The sequence below is a fragment of the Phocoena sinus genome, chromosome 14, assembly GCF_008692025.1.
Source record: "Phocoena sinus isolate mPhoSin1 chromosome 14, mPhoSin1.pri, whole genome shotgun sequence".
Taxonomy (NCBI): domain Eukaryota; kingdom Metazoa; phylum Chordata; class Mammalia; order Artiodactyla; family Phocoenidae; genus Phocoena; species Phocoena sinus.
Genome location: NC_045776.1, coordinates 74,406,762 through 74,425,646, shown reverse-complemented (window position 1 = coordinate 74,425,646; position 18,885 = coordinate 74,406,762). Strand labels below are relative to the sequence as shown.

General features: G+C 48.0%; 1 protein-coding gene across 1 annotated transcript in view; it reads right to left on the bottom strand.

Moving 5' to 3' along the window:
- RPH3A (rabphilin 3A) overlaps positions 1-13,418 on the bottom strand; it is a 95,299-nt gene extending 81,881 nt beyond the window's left edge. Inside the window, exon 1 of the mRNA XM_032602771.1 lies at positions 13,298-13,418. The gene's annotated coding sequence lies outside the window, so the exon portion shown is untranslated. The remainder of the gene's footprint in view (positions 1-13,297) is intronic.
- Positions 13,419-18,885: the final 5,467 nt, after the last annotated feature.

Here is an 18,885-nt window from a genome sequence, read left to right as displayed (position 1 = left end):
GGGGCTGAGAACCACTAGCTTAGAACCATGTGCCCCGATCCACACTCTCTCCAGCCTCCCTTTCCTCCAGCCAGAGCACCTTCAACTTGAATGTACGTCAGAGTCACCTGGAGGGCTCAGGAAAGGAGACCGATGCCCACTTCCCAGCCCCAGAGTTTCTGATTCAGGAAGCCTGGGAAAGAGCCCCAAAAGTTGCATTTCTAAGTTCCAGGTGATGTTATGCTGCTGGTCTAGGGGCCACACACACTCTGGGGACCACCCCTGTGTGCAGTGCTAGAAAAACGGAACCCAGGAGACCAAATTTCCTGGTCCATGGTTTCCCTTCTGCCAACAGCATTCTCTTTGTTCTGGGTCAGAGCATATGTTACTAGGGGCGAGGCTGAATACTTTGGGGCTTTTTCTTCTCTTATTTCTCTCCTTTTAAAAATAATCCACCACTTAAGAGACTGTCACTGAGCATTTGCTGCTTGTTCTTCCACACACAGCCCAAACCCTTCCCCTGCAATGCAGGTCTTCTTAAATATTGAATAAGTCTGCTGCTCCACCAATTGCCACAGCCAGGGCTGAGGTAATGTCGATGTCGACAAAGGCTTAATACGACTAATCAGGTTACAAAGCTCAGGCTGCTGAGCTGGTTTTATAAAAGACCTTCACTTTCTTCCCCATCACCAAAATCTCTGGTGGCTCAACACCTTCCCTGACTGTCCCCCACCCCTTTCAAGATATGGGGATTGTATTTTCTTTTACTGCTTTCGCTGTTTAATGAACCATAGGATGAGTTACAGCAGCCTGGGGAGTGGGTCAGGTTTCGAACAAGAGCAAGGAGCATTAGCTTGACACTGTCAGTGCTCATTTATCTAACAAATACTACTTATTGAGCACTTACTGTGTGCCGACACTGTGGGATACAGTGTACTGAGCTTACTGTCATAAATAAAACACTCAAATACTCCTGCGCTGGTGGAACTGACATTCTGGTGAGGGGAGATAGACAACAAATGAAATAAATAAGTAAAATCATGTGTCACATGGTGCTAAGTGCTAGGGAGAAAAATAAAATAAAGAAGGAAGAAGTCGAATTCTGGAGGGGGGTGCAATTTTAAATAAGATGATCCGAAAAGGCCTCACTGTGAAGGTGATGTTTAAGTAAAGTCCAAAAGGAAGTGAGGTAGTGGGCAGAGAGTGGAAAGGATTTTAAGATTACCCTCTCTAGAATGTTGAGCTCTGAGATTTCATCATCATCATCATCACCACCATCAAAATAAAAATAACTAGTGTTTATTGAGCACCTCTCATGCCTGTTCCAAGCAGGGACTATATATATTGACCTGTTAAATTCCCAGACAACCCCAGGGGGCAGATGTTATTGTCATCCACATTTTCCAGATGAGGAAACTGAGACACAGGGAGATTAGTAACTTGCTCAGTCACACAGCAGCAGAGCTGGGATCCAAACCTAGGCAGACTGGCAACTATCCCTACCTCCTCCCTCCACTCTCACCGCCCTCATTTTCAGGAAGGGACCCTACACCATGGTTAATTGCAGAACATAATCTCTCCCTGGTTGGGGTCCCACTGTCCTCCTCCTTTCTAGGGAGTCAGTGCTGTAAAGAGGGTGGGGTGCGGGGGGATTGGCCAATACATGAAACTCCTTCTGGGTCAGTTTAGAGAATTTCCTCCCCTGATTGTGAATCCTGTGCTGCAACTAGGGAGCCCTTTTCAAAACAGATCAGATCAGGTCATCCTTTTGCTTGTGAAACTGCATTGTTCTTGGGATAAAGACAAGTTGCCATACCATGGCCCTGCAGGTACTATCAACCTCATCTCACACTGTGCTCCCCCCAAACCTGTGCTCCAGCCATGCTGGCCTTCTTTGATCCTGGAATATCACCGCCTCAGAGCCTTGGCACATGCTGTTCTCACTGCCATGAATGTTCTTTTCTCCTCTTTTTACTTGGTTAACTCCTATTCATCCTTCAGCTCCCAGGTCAAATGTCACTTCCTCAGGGAAGCCCTCCCAGATTACATCAGATTTCTTTGTCACATGCTCTCACAGACCTGTGTTCCTCTCTTTAGAACCCTTGCCTCAGGTTCTAATTATACATCCATTTGTATCATGACTGATTTATGTCTACCTCCTTGAGGGAAGGTACCAACTCTAAATTGTTTTCTACTATATCCCAACAGTGAACACAGTGCCTGACAAATACTACTAATGACCAGATAGAAGATAAGGATCCCCCAACCAAATATCCCTCAGAAAACAGAAATCCACCTTCTATCCAGGTCCTTAAAATATTTTTTTACACTGTCAAGTGTCTCTCATTATCTCTCTCAATTTACTTTTTTGAATAATGGAATAGTTTACGTAAATTTTTTCTAAACTTTTCATCCATCAGGCTCCAAATGGTATCTCTTCCTTTTCCCATTCTTCAACAAAAGGTTTTTGCAGTAGATGACTTTTATTAAAGTTATAAAACTTTCCTTACTTTTCTGCTTTGTTGGTTTTTATTTTTCTTTTTTTTTGCGGTACGCGGGCCTCTCACTGCTGTGGGCTCTCCCGTTGCGGAGCACAAGCTCCAGACGCGCAGGCTCAGCAGCCATGGCTCACGGGCCCAGCCGCTCCGCGGCATGTGGGATCCTCCCATACCGGGGCACGAACCCGTGTCCCCTGCATCGGCAGGCAGACTCTCAACCACTGCGCCACCAGCAAAGCCCTGTTGATTATTTTTAAAATATGTGTCGGTGGCAGAAAATATAGTTTTTATGGATTAATTGATTATATAATATGTGATTTTAAGTATGCTTGTATAATATGATTGATGAATCAACTACTATAAATGGACATTTGACCATTTCATCTACATCCCTAATAGGTTTTGTTTTCTTTCTTTCAGCTCCTAACAGATTATTTTTTAAAGTCTGGCTAACCATTTTGTGCAAGTTAGGAGGGACTGCTTTTTTTTTTTTTTGCGGTACGCGGGCCTCTCACTGTAGTGGCCTCTCCCGCTGCGGAGCACAGGCTCTGGACGCGCAGGCTCAGCAGCCATGGCTCACGGGCCCAGCCGCTCCGCGGCATGTGCCATCTTCCCGGACGGGCGCACGAACCCGTTTCCCCTGCATCGGCAGGCGGACTCTCAACCTCTGCGCCACCAGGGAAGCCCCAGGAGATTCTTGAATACGGTAAAATTTGATAACCCCTGAAGTTAATGACTAGGCAAAATTAGCTCCCAGACATTTGGATTTCTCAAGTGAGTAAAATCCTCTTCCAAATTTTAGGGGAGCCCTCCCTAGGGTTGTCAACTTTTGTTGTTGTTGTTGTTACTTTCCAAGGAAGGGCACTAAAATATTTTTTTAAAGAAAGAAACTACCATCAACTATTGCCAATGTTTCATTTTTAAAGAACATATTTTAACATTAAATGAGCAGAAAAGACAATGTCAGACTAAAGGAAAATTTAGCTGGCAATATTTTGCCTATCTATAAAGGCCTAATTTTCCTTCTTTCATCAAGGCCAGTGGGAACTTTATAACAGGCCAGATCCATGTTTGGAAACCACTAGCATAAGCAAGTGATCTCCAAGAGCCTTCCTGAACTAGGCAGATCTAAAGATCTTAGAACGAGTTTGTATCGGCTACTATGAAATAACAACAATGGTGACGATAGGGTCCTGGGATCTCTGCCCATATGAACCAATTTGATCCTTATGAGAACCCTATAAAATACATGTTGTCGTTAACAGCATCCCCATTTTATAGCTGGAAAAAAACCCTGAGGTACAGGGAGCTTTGGTAACTGGCCAAGTCTGTACAGTTAGAAAGGGATGAAGTGCAGATTTGAACCCAAGGAGTCTTAGCTGTCATTGCGGGGCCCTTACTGCTGGGCTATCCCACAAGCAAGTCAGGTTTTACAAATGCCTGGTACATACACACCCCTGGCTTGAGCCAACCAACTGGTGGTGCTGAAGAACAAAGAGCCCAGAGGTTTGCTCATGGCACATGCAGCGGGGTGAAGACAGAAGCTGAGGGAGAGGGAGATACCCAACTTCCCCCAAAGCATGAGAAGTAGCCTACAGAACCCTGTATGTTTACCCTGGGGCTCCCAGCTCCCCATGGGAATCAGCCACCTGCCGGTAGCCAGGTGTTCTGTGACTTGGAGCACCCACCTGGAAGCGCTCACAGCCCCAGCTGCTGGGGCCCCACCAGGAAGGATGCTGAGGGCACAATTTTAACTGTCTGCTTTTTCCAGCATTTTGTCACATTCTGTTGGTTTTAGGCTTTGTCGCTGCCTTTTCCTCTGGGGAGGGGGGGATAGTGCACATTAACCGGGTGGGAAGGGAATTTGCAGACCTCACTGAAAGGCCCCTCCCTCTGAACACCCTGTTGGTCTTGCCTCTTAACCCACTGGCCCCTCTCCACAGCCCCAGAATCACAACCGCTGAACCACTGCCAAGAAGGGTCCCATCCCCTGGTGTGGGCCCTGGTTCCTCCCTCTCCCCCATATCTGACCTGACTGAGCTACTGCCGAAGCCCCCCACCCCAGATCTTACCACCGTCTTTCTTCTACCACTTGGCCCAGGCGCCATGGTTGCTCCCCATCACCGGTCTCCTGGCTTCCACCCCACCTCCTGCAGTGCTTTCTCCACTCAGAAACCAAAGTGATCATTACCAAAATTGTAAATTAGGTCATGTCACTCTCCCGATTAAATCCCCCTTCCCAGTGAAATAAAATCCAGACTCCTTGCCTACCCTGGCAGGTCCTGCAGTCCCCAGGGCCCTCCGACCTCATCCCCCTCACTTTCCCCTCATCCCACTACACTTGCCTTCTTGCTATTCCCTCAAGACACCACAGGTGTCTCTGCCTTTGCACTTGCTGTTCCTCCAGCCTGGATCCTTCTGGCTCCTTCTAGAAACTCAGCTCTCAATCCAAATGTTACCATCTGCCCTGGCCATCCTTTTTATAACTAAATTGTAATAACTAAATTCGCTCTCTTCCCCCACCATTTATCACTCTCGATCATGTCATACCATTTCCTTCATAGCACTTAACATGGTCTAAAACCATCTTCTTTGTGTGTTTCCTTGTTTATTGCCTTTGTTCCCCACTAGACTGCAAGCTCTAGGAAGGCAGGGAACTCTGTCTCATTCACTGCTGAGTCCCCAGTGCCTAGCACATGGCAGTATACAATAAATATTTGAGAATGAATGAATGATGGAGTACATAAATGAAAGGGAATGAGTTTGCAGAAAGCAGTGGTTCTCAAAGTGGGGTTCCTGGAGCAGCAGAATCCATATCACCTGGGAGTAATGTGTTAGACATGCAAATTATTGGGCCCCACCCACTGAATCAGAAACTCTGTTTTAACAGCCCTCTAAGGGATTCTGACACAGGCTTAGGTTTGCGAATCTCTGTCAGAGAACCACCTACAGTCTCTCACTGGATCCCCTCTTGTGACTAAGGAGTGCATAACTAACTGACTGGGTGGTCAGTCTTGTCAGGGGAAGGAAGTAGGGAAGGAGGAAGGAGTCAGCCCTGTGCCCTTGACTGACAACTGGCCTCTGCATGCCCAGGTAGTCTTCAGGCCCCAGAGCCATGCAGAGCACACCAAGGCTGGGAAGGGCTTCAGAGACCACTGTGTCCCTCCCCAGAGCAGAAGGGCCGGCAATTTGCCCAGAAAGCCACATCTCTGGCCTTTGGAAAGCTCCACAGAATCCCAAGCATTTGATTTAGCAGTAAGATGACCACCTCGTCCTGGTCTGCCTGAGCCTCTCCCAGTTTGAACACAGAAAGTCCTGCCTGCCAAGAATCCCCTCAGTCCCAGCCTAACTGGGACAGCTGGTCATCCTACTTGGAGGCCTGACTTGGGGTCTTGGGACTCACAAATGCATTCCCTTCCCAAGTCACTTTGGTATATCTGCATGGACAAGACTAAAGAAGGGATGGGGAAGGGCAGGGGTTAGGACAGGAAGATAAAAAGATTGGGAGAAAATGCCAGTGGAAGGGAGACAGGAGAGGTCAGATGAGGGGGGGGAAAGGGGAGGAAAGATTAACCACAGGAAGAAAGAAAGGGAATTTTTAAAGGATGGGAAAGATGGGGAAGGGGATGGGTTGGGGGTGTGTAAAGGGGACAGAGAAAGACAGAGACAGACTTAGAGACACAGCGCTATGGTGACTGACAGAGGAAAAACTGACAGGTAGAGGGGGAGGGGATGGGGGCAGGCACAGGCTATGGGGCAGAATGGACCACACAGATGCCTTTTGGCAGCATCTCACATGGAGGGCATCCCAACAAACTTCAAGAAATCATCTCTCTTCTCAGCAGCCCCGGAATGCAGCCTCATCATCAATGGCTGGCACCAAACCTGCTTACCAAATCTATTCTCTACTGAAAGCTGCTTCCATTCACAAGTTGCCGCTTGTCATGATGTAGATGCATTAGAAGAGGAAAGAAAGGAGAGAAAGGGAGAGAGAGACAGGAAGGAAAGAAGGAAGGCAGGGAGGGAGGGAGGGAGGGAGGGAGGGAGGGAGGAAGGAAGGAAGGAAGGAAGGAAGGAAGGGAGGAAGGGAGGAAGAGAGGAAGGGAGGAAGGGAGGAAGGAAGGGAGAGAGACAGAGAGAGAAGAAAGAAAAAGGCAGGTGAATGGACTTAGAAGATTATATTAAGAGATGTGGAGAAATTTTTTTTCTTCCACTCTGCAAATAAATCCTTCACAAACCAAACATCATAATGATGCTGTCATATGAATTTCCCCTTGTTGATTAATTGCAGAGGGGTGGGCAAAACACCAGCTTCTTGAGGCATGTTATCTTGCTCACTAGCTGGATTCCTAAGACAGAGTCTGACACAGCTCCATTGCAATGAGATTCAAGCGTGCATTATATGTCATTAAAACTAATGACGGCAAGACAATTACTTTGAAGAAACCACAGTGACACATTGCATATGGCAGTCTGGTGCCTCGGCACTGCACAGTGGTGTCCCACATTTCCCTGGCCCAAATGGGAAGCTGTGTTGGGCTAAGAGGAACCAGGTCTGTTCCCTGGCCAGGCTGAAGGGCTGACCCTTGACGCCTTGAACCTGAATCCCTGGGTGCTGCCTGAGAAAGAAGCAGCTCTCTGGAGCACTCAGGTTAGCAGGGAATGGGGTCAACCCTGGTAGGTCCAGCTCGTGCTCCCGTGCGAAACAGAGGGATCCAGTAGCAAAAAGTAAATGATGTGTGCTGAGGAGGCAACAGACCTCAGCCCCTCGGGGGATGATGAGGGTGGGGGACCCTGGCAAAAATTCTGAAGCTCACAACATACCCAGAACTGTTATAACTAACACCTGTAAAAGTATTTTGCATTTCAAAAACTCCTTTATAGCACTGGAGGCTTAGGAAAACAGATCCCAGGGCCCTGCACTCAGGGTTTCTGATGGGACAGGTCTAGAATATAACCCAAGAATTTGCCTTTCTAACAAGTTCTCAGGTGATGCCGATACCGCGGGGGTGGGGTGGGGGGAGGGGGGCGGGGAGGTGGCCAGGACCACAGTCTGAGAACCACTGAGTTAGATGAACCACCCAATTCAGGCAAATCAGTCTTGAGCATTGAGAGCTTTTTACAGCAGAATGTGAATCCAGCAGTGTTTGTCTTTTTTTGCATTTTGCCCTCTCAGGTGAAACCTCAAGCTTAGTATGTGCAAACTCCACTCCCCATTCCCAAAAAGCACTCCCCTCGGACTTCCCTGGTGGCGCAGTGGTTGGGAGTCCACCTGCCGATGCAGGGGACACGGGTTCGTGCCCCGGTCCGGGAAGATCCCACATGCCGCGGAGCGGCTGGGCCCGTGAGCCATGGCCGCTGAGCCTGCACGTCCTCCGCAACGGAAGAGGCCACAATAGTGAGAGGTCCGCGTACCGCAAAAAAAAAAAAAAAAAAAAAAAAAAGCACTCCCCTCACTTTTCAGAGAGGATTCTACAACTCCTCCTCACTGAAGTGTAAATGACTAATAAGGCTGGATGCATTATTCCACCCAAAAGCATCTTTATCCAAGAGCAAAGCCTAAAGACAAAGGATGAAACTTTAATGATGGAATTTCACATATCAGTGAACTGAGTGCTTTAGGGTGACAAAGGAAGCCCTCTTTGTACCAGTCCCCCAAAGGATCACATTTTGTAGGCAGCTGCTTACTTTATCTAAGTCCCAAAGGGATTATGTCTTTGTCACTATTTTTTGCCAATGCCCGCCATGGTACCAGGCATACTGTAAGTACTCCATAAATGTATGACACGTGAATAAATGTCAATTAACACTCTTGACAGGAGGAGAGAGAGGCCAGTCCTTTGCCTGTAGCAGATCTGAGATGAAAGCCAAGCCCTTTTAAACTCTTCACCAATGACTCATCATAATCAACAAACAGTAACTAAGCACCTACTGTATGCAGCTCTCTCGCTGGACCATAGGCCAAAGGCACCTCCCCAAACTGACCAGTTCACTAGTCAATCCAGGTTTCATTCATTCATTCATTCATGCAAGTCATTGTTGAGCATTTGCTGCGTGCTAAATCTGACTCCAAAAAGGAAGACGGCACAGCCTTGGCCTGTAAGGACCTCGCCTTGTAGCATCTCAGGAGCCATATGCAGGAGCATCGTGGCAGGGAAAGCACCATAGCAGGGAAGGGAGGGAAAGCTCAGGTCTCCTAGGAAAAATCCTCGGGCTCCGAGCTGGTGAGTTGAGATGATTCAGCAAAAGCCTCCCAAGGATTTGGAGGAACGAAAGACTCAGAGTAGTCAGGAGGGCTTCTCCTCCTGAACTCCTTCCTCCAGGGCCTACCCACCACACTCACAACTACCCTGTTTCCTCAGGGCCTCACAGGCTTAAAGAAAGGAGGTCATTATGCCCGTTTCATGGGTGAATAAAATGAGGTCAGGGGACCCTCAGCAACTGCACAAAGACCACATACGGAATAAGTGGGACTGGAAGTCTACTGTCTCCAAGCCACGTCCTCTTTCTCCTGGGTCCCAGAGCTGTATGCCTGGCACAAAGGATTCACCTTCCTCTATCCTAGCCCAGTCTTACTTTGGTCGGGGTGATTTCACTGTTACCATCACCAACAGCATCTCCATCACTCACATTTGTTGGACACTTACTCCTTGCCAGGCTCAGTACTAAGCACACTGCAAACATTAACTCAAAATTCTCACAGTTCCTTCACTATCCTTACTTTAAAGATGGAGAAACTGGGGCTTCCCTGGTGGCGCAGTGGTTGAGAGTCTGCCTGCCGATGCAGGGGACACGGGTTCGTGCCCCGGTCCGGGAAGATCCCACATGCCGCAGAGCAGCTAGGCCCGTGAGCCATGGCCGCTGAGCCTGCACGTCTGGAGCCTGTGCTCCACAACGGGAGAGGCCACAACAGTGAGAGGCCCGCGTACCGCAAAAAAAAAAAAAAAAAAGATGGAGAAACTGAAGCCCAGAGCGATGATACGACATAACCAGAAAGTGTTAGAACCAGGATCTAAACCCAAGAGATCTATTTCCAGAGCCCACACTCTTCACCACCACACTGCACCTGAGGAAAATGAGGCTGAGAGAGGTTTAGGGTCTTGCCTGAAGTCACACAGCAAGGAAGCATTGGAGCCAGGATTCAAACTCAGGTCTGGCTGCTCCCAGGGACCCACACTGCAGCCCCTGGAGGCTAAAAAGGCTGTTAATGAAGCAGACAGGGGTGGGGAACAGGAAGGAGAGGGGGCTATTTCTGTGGTGCCTCCTTCACTCTCCCAGCACATCAAGGATCTCCATCCTGGGTGGCAGCTGAATAATTTAAGCTCATCGGCTCCAGCCCACCACTACTGGGTCCCAGATTTATTTTTATCCCAGGTTACAGCCACAGTGCTTAACAGAAATAAACCATGCTGTTCGCTTCTCATCGCCTTTACATCAACTCCGATTTGTCTGCATTCATGATCAGCTCCCCTCTTGAAGGTGATAAAGAACAGAAGACAGGTCCATATGTCATGGTGGTTTTTGTTAGAAAGTCACAAACTCTCTATGACCCACAGAGAGAGAGAGAAAGAAAGAGAGGGTTAAATAAAAGTAAATACCACAGCCTACAAATAAACCACCCTAACCAGACCCACAGCCTTAGACAGGCAGCCAGGATGTGTACAGGCAGCAAGAAAAGAGAAAAGGCAGAGCAAGCTGGGGAGACTGACTTCCCAGGCCACCGCTCTGGACTGCAGAATCTCTGGCCGCTGCCTCCCTCCCACCAGCGAGAAAGGAAATGTCCACATTTGTCTCCACGGTTATGCTTCCTGATTACCAGCACAGGATGGAGAGGAGCTGCTGAAAGTCCTCCCCCTGCACCCTGGCTGGGTGGGGGGAGTGGGGGCTGCTGGAGCCAGGAATGAAAGCATAATGCCTTGTCTTTTATGTTGCTGTGCATGACTTACTGTGTGGTCTTGGGCAAGTTGCTTTCCCTCTCTGGGGCCCGTGAAGGGTCAGACTAGATCAGACGTTCCGAACTTGAGGTGCTCAGGTGGGCTATAGGGTATATGCATCTTTTCAGAGTGGAGGTTCTCAAAGGGGTCCTTGGTGTCTCCCTGGGATAAATCTCTATAAGGACTGCAAGTGCTGCCAAACCTGGATGTCTATGCAGCTGAAGCCATAAACAAAGAAGACCCCTCTCCAGCTGAGCATAGGATTCTAGGAACTAGCAAAGTTCTCAGAGGGTTGATCCCCATCCTGATTCACCCAAACAAAACCTCTTCAACACACATGATAAATTCCCAAACACAGTGCTAACCACTCCTAGAACCGCGAGTGTGTGCACACACATGCACACTCATCACATAGTCATAGAACCTCAGAGCTGGAAGGGGCCTTGGGATCACATAGACCAACTACCTCATTGCAAAGATGGAGAAACTGAGGCCCAGAAAGGGGGGGCAGAGCTGGGGCTGGAACCCAGGTCTCCTGAACCAAGTCCAAGGCTCTTTCCAGAAGATTCTGTTTCCCTTTCCCCGGTGCACCATAATGCACCAATTCAAATGTGATGAGGGAGGAGGGAGGGCAGCCTCTTGGATCTTAACCACCCCCAAGGAAGTAAGGCTGGGAGGCAGCAAGTAGATGTTCAAAAACACCCACGTGTGGGCAGCCCAGTCCCAGCTACCTCAGGTGGGCTGGCATGCACTGCATGGCTGAACCAGTTGTTATAATATATATGTATAACTGAATCACTTTGTTGTACACCTGAAACCCACACAGCACTGTAAGTCAACTATACTTATCTATATACAGATATATAAAAACATATAAATTCTACATATTATATACTCTATATATTCTACATATTATATATTAGATATATATATTACATATTCTAATATATAATATTCTTCTATAATGTATTATATATATATATTAATACCCCTGCACTATATGGTTATATTGCACTGAGGCCCCTGTGGTTCCCTTGATACTCCTCTGTCCCCCTAAACCTCCCCATAATCCAGCAATTAAAGAGTTAACACTCAGCGCAGCAGGGGACCCCTAAGATCCCCCACTCCAGGGTCCCAGCCATGGTCCAGTCTGACCAGTTAATGGAAAGTTCAATATTTTAAATATCACCCATGGACAGATCCGTGGCTCCTTATTTGAACCAAATTTCCCCACATTCATCATTCACACTTAGGCTTCCCAGGGAGGAAACGAAGGCAACTTCCTCCTCAAGGTCACCCAACAAGGAAAGCCTAGGATTTTGAGGACCAAATCTTTGGTACTAACCACCAAGCATCCCTCCCCCTCTGCCTCACATATCGTTCCTGAGCAGTCATATGCCCTGGGATTTTGGTGTTCCCCACTTGGCTCTGGGGCTGGAGAAAATGACTGAGTGGACTCTGCTTACACTTGCCAGTCTCTGGGGCTGATTTTTTTTTTTTTTGAAGTACGTGGGCCTCTCACTGTGTGGCCTCTCCCGTTGCGGAGCAACAGGCTCCGGACGCGCATGCTCAGCGGCCATGGCTCACGGGCCCAGCCGCTCCGCGGCATGTGGCATCTTCCCGGACCGGGGCACGAACCCGTATCCCCTGCATCGGCAAGCGGACTCACAACCACTGTGCCACCAGGGAAGCCCTGGGGCTGGTATTTTATTCCTCCCACCTCCAAGACCGAGAACTGAAAGAGGAAATCCTTGGGGGCGCAGAACACTGAAGTGGCCCATGAGATAACAGCGAAGATGCTAAAAATAAGGACATTCATTTCCAGAAAGATAGATGTAATCAAAGCAGGAAGCAAAGAAAATCCCCTTTTGATGGGTCACAGATTAGCAGCAAAGGCATTTAAAATTAAATGTGAGTTTTGGATTCAGTTACAAGGGACCTCCCCTTCCCACTCACTAACAGGTTGGTGAGGCTTATTCCATCAGAATAAAGAAACTAGAGCAGGGTATGGTCTGCCCTGGAACAGATCTGAAGCTGGAGCCTGGAGCCTGGAGCCTGAAGCCTGAAGCCCTTCCCCAGAATCTGAACAAACATTGTTCCCTTCTTTCCCTACTCTGAGACAGACTCAAGGATAAAGTCCTCTGGGCTGGTGCACCCTCTATACAATCACTTACAGGTTATACCACCTGTGAAAATAAAACATTGTCTGCTCAGCAGACAGCTGACTGCTCCCCTCTGGCCTGCCTGACCACTCATTCCAAGCAAAATGTGGTCCTTTCATGTCTCCCAGTTCTCTCATTTCAGGAAGCTTATAACAGCCAAGCTTGCAAAAGAAAAAACCACCACAATTAAATTATTCAGCTCTCCCTGGAAGATGGTACTCTCTGAGCCCAGTCCTATGCGAGACTCACTTGGTATGCCTAAGTTACCCTAGGCAAGGGTGAACCCTTCAGCCTTAGGTGACCGTTTCTCATCCAGAGTCAAAGTGCCCACCCACTAGATCAGAACACCCAGCGATCCCCCCCCCATGCCAGGCTGGCCAGCCCCACAAAGGGTTAACTCACTCAGAGAACTGCCAGCTACTTCCAACAGCTTCTGCTGCAAGGGAGAAGACAAATTGGGCAGAAGCCACAATTTTGATCGCATTACCTAAAACATTAGCATATTTTACCCTCACCCTGGGCAGTGAGCAGAAATCTCATTTGGCTTTGGGGTGTTGCTTAGGCGATCAAACACTGCAGAATGTGGGCAAACAAACGTGGTCATTCCTCAACATCCCTCCCCTCCCACCAGCCCTCTATCCCACAAGCTCATGTACACATCTCCTCGCAACTGGGATTCCAATACCCCCAGCCCATTTGCACAGTTGAGAAGAATATCACTTACCGAGACACCAGAGGATTGCCGGGGAAATGGGTGAGCCAAATTCTTGCCAACTCCTCTCCTCCCTGCCGGGTGGGAAAATGCTAACTCCGGATGACTTGGTTTGAAAGCTCAGCGGAGATGCCTGAAAGAAAATTGTTCATTTGACTCTCCTACTCTTCCCAAAATAAAATCGAAGCAACTGCATACACACACACACACACACACACCCCAACTACCCCTAAATCATGCAGGTCCATGATGAAAAGAAATACCACTGCCAGAAGAGGAGGAAACTCAGACCACTCAGTGAAGAAGGTACACAGTGGCTCCCGCAGACTGCCCTCCACATGGATGAAGGTTTTTGCTCTGTGAATCAATCTCTCTCTCTCTCTCTCCTCTCTTTCTCTCTCTCTTCCTGTTTCTCTCTGTCGTCCGCGTAGACGACTCTGCGCTGCTGGCAGTAGACGTATCAATTGCTTCCCCAGTGCCGGAATCAGTGGCAGCTGCCGCCACTGCTGCAAAACCCGGTGTGAGCAAGGGTGGGGGCAGCAGCTTCCAGGCGCAAGGGGAACCGAGCCTGCCTTCCACCCGTGATTTAAGTGTGAGGTGCCTGGAGAAAGAGAGGTAGGAGGCCGCGAGGAGAGATTGGGCGCACCAGAGATCCTAGCTGGTCGAAACGGCAATCAGGAGATTGGCGATCAGCACCGCGGACAGCGCTAAAACGCGGCGGCGGATGGGATGGGCGGGAAGCGAACCCTTAGGCTTCGAAGTCAAGTTATTGGATGGTAAGAGCAGAAAAGGGGGAGAGTCCAGGGGAGGTGGCGGGGGGGACAGGACTTCTCAACATCACACAGTGAAGTCAGTGACAGCCTACCTACCACACACTTGTTCTAATCTTGTCGCTCACTCTCGGTGCAAAGAAGCTGTAACTTCACAGCCCCTTTCCCACACACGCCCCCAGACCTTCACTGCTCATCTCTGCTCAGAAAAGAGTTTGACCCCAGTGTGGGAGCCTCAAAGTGGCTTCTCCCCCCACCCCACAAATCAGCCCAGTTGACCTGTCTTCACCCACATTGCTGCAGATTTCTGACCTATACCTCAGAATTCAGAGCAGGAAGATGAGGCTTAGGAAATGGAAATTTCTATGGGGCAGAATGGCTTAGTTGAAATAGCACTTGACAGGTTTCTGGAACCGAGTCTAGCCTCCATACAACCTTGGAAAAGTCACTGAACGTCTCCAAGTCTTATCTGCAAAATGAGCATATGACTATCTGATTTTCCTCAAGACAGGAAGCAAGAAGTTAAAAAGCAACAATAAGAACACCCAAGTTGTGGGCTGGTATAATCCCATGATCCATAACCTGTCCTGTGATTCAAATGTCTTGACAAAAGGAGAAAGGGAATGACAGCCAATCCAGAATGGTATGTGCCAGCCTCACCTTTCAGCTTATGGTTTGAGTGGGATGAAGTTGGGAGATTACAGAAGGTCTAAATCAGACAGTTGAGCCATAGCCAAAGACCTATCCCCAAAAGACCCAGATTCATCTTCTGAAGTGAAACCACTATATGGACAAGAAAATAAAATCATTAAAAGGAGAAATATACAAAGAGAAATTGATTCCCATGGCTTCCAATGTTCCAGATCTCAAGGGTCTTATTCCTGCTTATTGTGAGGAAAGGGCAGGAAATCTCAAATAGGCCAAGATCTGTTTAGAACTTCTCTGCAAAGTAAATAAGAACCCTCTTTACTGGGGACCCTCCTCTAAACGGTCCCACTTAGATGGCCCAGGGTGAGCCACCACATTTGTCACTTAATCCCCCTCCCCACCTTGAAAAGTAAAACTTAAAACGTCAGGATCTTAGAGACCATTTAGAGCTTCACTTTATAGATGATCATGATGATGGTGGTGGTGATGGTCTTGTGGTGATGGTGGTGGCGATGCTGGTGGTAGTGATGATGATGGCAGCTATCATTTATCGAGAATCAACTACACACCAGCCCTTCTGCTAGGAACTTTACATGTGTCATCTCCTTGAATCCTCACCATGACCTTTTGAGGGAACTATGGTTATCTCCACTTTACAGATGAGGAAACTGAGACTCAAGAAATTAATTATCTTGCATAAGTTTATACAGTAAGTGGCAGACACAGGATTGAAACCCAGGGTTGTATGATTCCAAAGCCCATGCTTCAGAATGTCTCTTTCAGAGTCAAGTACAAATGCATTCTACAATTTTTTGGCAGGACTTCCTTGAATCTTTTCTAGGAAGATCCTCTGACATAGGTTCAATGCCCTCACTGTACACATGGAGAAACTGGGGACCAGAGAGGGACAGTGACTTGCCCATAGCCAAAGAGCTAGAAAGTGGCAGAGTTGAGTCTAGAACTCAGGCTTTTCAGATGCCAGGTCCTGTGTTCCAGTGTCTAGCATAGTGTCAGGTAATATGGTAGGCCCTCAATAAACATCTGAAGGGTGATTCAAGAAGCCCACACAGGATGCTGGTGGTGGAATCAGAATCCGATTAGTTCCAGGCCTTTTGGCTCCCAGTCCCAAGGAATCTCTACCCGTACCTCACAGCTTCCCTGGCATTAGGCACGTGTTCTGGGAGGGTCTGTCATGAATTCAGATCGCCTTTAGGGAATGAAAATAGCTACAACCTGCTAAATGTCTAGACACCTACCACCTGTATTTAGCATCTTACAGTTGCCACTTCAAGTCTTCATAACTACGAGATGGGTGCTATTATTGTCCCATTTTCAGTTGTTGAGACTGAGACTCAGACACATGAAGGAAAGCCCTGAAACTCACACAGGCAAGGAGTGGCACAGGCAGGGATGCAAATCCTGGGTCTGTCTGACTCCAAGGCCTCTGTTTTTGCCACCCTGCTAGTTTTTTCCTCAGACTGCCCGCCCCCCTCACCCCCCACACACACCCGCACCCCCCACCCAAGAGGCCCCTGTTGGAGTGTAAATGAGGCCTGAGTTCCCCCCTCCCCCACCCCTGGTTTCAACCTGAGCAGTTGTGCTTTTACATGTTTTGCAGACTGGGCAGCTGCCCAAGCCTTCACTGGAACAGAGCTTTGCAGCAAAATTAAAAAGTAATAATATGGTTGAAACCAGAGCTCTGCACCTTCCCTGGTGACCATGCCATCTAGGAACTAGCTCTGCCTTCTCAGGGAATCTTGCCTCCAGCCTTCCTACCTCCCTGTTCACCACCTCCAAACCCCTCTTCTGTTCTGACAGCTTCTGGAGAACTCTTCATTCAAAGAACCAGCTGCTGCTGTAAGCTCTGACAGCTCTGCTGCAGGGAGATGCCTGGAAACCAGACACCCCAAGGCTGAGCCCAACCAGGCTCTGGTCCTCTCAAGGATGGAGCACTGCAAAGGGATTTCTCAGTGCCTTGGATTCAGCAAGCTGCCTTGTCCGGTCCTTGCTCTGCTGAGGCCAGAGGCAGCCCATTAAGACTCTCCATCACCCCCAGAGTAGACAAGCAGTGACGATGGTGGTAATAACTATAACAAAACTACCTACTATGTTCCGGGTGACTTGTGTGTACCACGCTGTTATTTCATCCTCACAAGAATCCTATGTGTTAAGATGGTAATCGTTTTATTTCCATTTTACAAATGAGAAAACTGAGACTCAGTTGCCTAAAACAACTAGCCCATTAGTTCATAAGTGGTGGCATTGGGATCTGAACGAAGGTCCTCTAAGTTTATAACTATCATGCTATCTGGCATCCTAGTTATAATTGCCTCTTCCATTTATTTTGGGTGCTTATGATTCAGCAGGTGACATGTTTTATCACCCCAGCACTATTCATGACTTATAACAGTGAAATGAAGTTGTATTACATTATTTGCCTATCTTAGAGATGAGGAAATTAGACACAAAGAGGCCAGGTGATGTGCCTAACATAATACAGCTAAGAAGAGAGGGTAGAGCAGGGTGCAAATCTGCACAGTTTATCTCAGGGCCCACGTGCTCTACTGTCTCCCAAAGAAATGGTGTTGAATTTGCCCAGAAAGAAAGAATGTTCCCATTTCACTTGGCAAGTGGGGTAGAATAATGGCCCCCAAAGATGTCCACAACCTCATCCTCAGAAGTGGTGAACATGTTACCTTACACGGCAAACAGCACTTTACAGGTATGATTAAGTTAAGGATCTTGAGATAAAGAGAGTAAGTACCCTGAGTTATCTGGGTGGGCCCAACGTAATCACAAAAATTCTTATAAGGGGACAGGGAGGCAGGAGGGTCAGAGAGGAGCAGTGATAATGGAGTGTAGGATTGAGAGAGAGAACCTATGTTATTGGCCTTGAAGATGGAGGAAGAGGCCACAAGCCAAGGAATGAGGGAAGCCTCTAAAAGCTAGTAAAGGCAGGGAAACAGATTCTCCCTTAGAGCCTCCAGAAGGAGCACAGCCCTGACAGCACCTTGATGTTAGGACTTCTGCCCTCCAAAACTGTAAGATAATAAATCCGTGTTGTTGCAAGCCCCTAAGTTTGTTGTTATTTGTTACAGAAGCCATAGGAAACCAACAGCAAGCTTGCCAGAGGACCCTACAAAGAGAAGCCCATAGCACATCAACCTTAGGAATCACGACTGAGCTCCCTTTTGGCCAGAGGATCCAGTGCTTTAATCATAACACTGCCGTTCTAAACAATACAGTGTACATGTATGTGCATGTGTGTGCATGTGCACACACACCTGCACATATGTGCACACAGAAGGAGACCGTACAAGAGGAAAGATTCATACTCAAAGCCTCAGCCTGACCATCAAGCTCTGTCGCTGGATGGCACTGCCAGGGCACAACATGCTTTATTCACTTCCTTCTTCTCTTTAAGAGCCTCCAGGGAAATGTTATCATCAGGAACACAAAAGAGAAGAAATGTCACAGGGCAGCTTTCCAGGAGCACAACTCATCACAGGGGATCAGTTAAAGACAAAACAAGCAGATGGAGCAAAGAGACAGGAGAGCAAGAAAAAGAAAGAGAATGAGCTAAAGAGGGAGAGAGCAAACTGCTGTGTCCCTGAGGTTGGCCTTTGTGCCCCAACAGATCCCATCTCACTGGGAAAGGGGCAAGTCTTGGGAAAGCCCATTAGCCCCTTTAGGAGAAAATAGGGTACTTACAGAGAAGATGTTGCAGGACTTGGTGAAACAAGCTTTTACGATAAGTCAACAAGGATTATTTACTAATCAGTCAATCCAGTGTTATCAGGCAAGGTACTTCTAGGGGAAAGAAACTTGGACTTGCCTTCTGGTGCTCTGAGCTTGATCCTTGGCTCCCCCACTCACCAGCTGTGTGACCTTGGGCATGTCACTTGCATGTTCTGAACCTCAGTTTTGTCAACTGTGAAGTGGGACTGCAACACCTTTCCCACCTACCTACCAATGTGGCTAGGACGTTTCATTGAGCTAATGGATGTGGATGAGTGTTGTATCCTCTAAATAACAAGTAGCAGCTACCATTTATTAAGCACCTACTGTGTGCTGGGTGCTTAACTAGGTTTTCTTCCTCAAGGAGCGTAGTTAAGCATCCAGCCTCAAACTACCACCAGTGCTGGAGGAAGGAGCATCAGCAGAGACAGTATAATGAAATGG